General features: G+C 38.7%; 1 pseudogene; it reads right to left on the reverse strand.

The window, feature by feature from the left end:
* Positions 1-198: 198 nt before the first annotated feature.
* LOC117120935 lies at positions 199-316 on the reverse strand (annotated as a pseudogene).
* Positions 317-607: the final 291 nt, after the last annotated feature.

Below are 607 nucleotides of genomic sequence, written 5' to 3' on the forward strand. Positions count from 1 at the left end.
GTTAAGCACTTAGTGCAAATTTTTAACTTATCCGCCGTAATTTGAGTACTGTTCCGAAAAACTTAAAACTTTCAATGAAATAATGTGTGTTTCAGGCTATCTTACCGTGCCTAACAAAGAAAAATTACTTAGGAAAATATTGTAAGAGGTATCAATGCGCTACTGTTGGTCAAAATTTTTAGGAAAAAAAATGAATTAGGTCTACAGCAACCGGTATTCCCTTGCGGTCTCCCATCGAAGTACTAACCAGGTTCGATGTTGCTTAACTTTGGTGATCGGACGAGAACCGGTGTTTCAACGTAGTATGGCCGAAAACAAGGAAGCACCAACAGACGTACAACACTTCGATTATCGAGATCAGTGAATGATATTTCAAGTTGTTGACGTGTTACCTATAAGAGGTATCGATGCGTTACTATTGGTCAAATCAATTTTTAGAAGAATAGAATAAATTAAGTCTAAAGCACCCGGTATTCCAAGGTGGTCCAAGTACTAATCGGGCCGCCGTTGCTTTTTTTCGGTGATCGGACGAGAACCGGTGTTAGAAAAGGAAGAACCAACAGTGCAACACTTCGATCATCAAGCTCATTGAATTATATTTCAAGTT

This window comes from Anneissia japonica, unplaced genomic scaffold, assembly GCF_011630105.1.
Source record: "Anneissia japonica isolate Jap-2015-1 unplaced genomic scaffold, ASM1163010v1 scaffold177240_len599_cov187, whole genome shotgun sequence".
NCBI classification, from domain to species: domain Eukaryota; kingdom Metazoa; phylum Echinodermata; class Crinoidea; order Comatulida; family Comatulidae; genus Anneissia; species Anneissia japonica.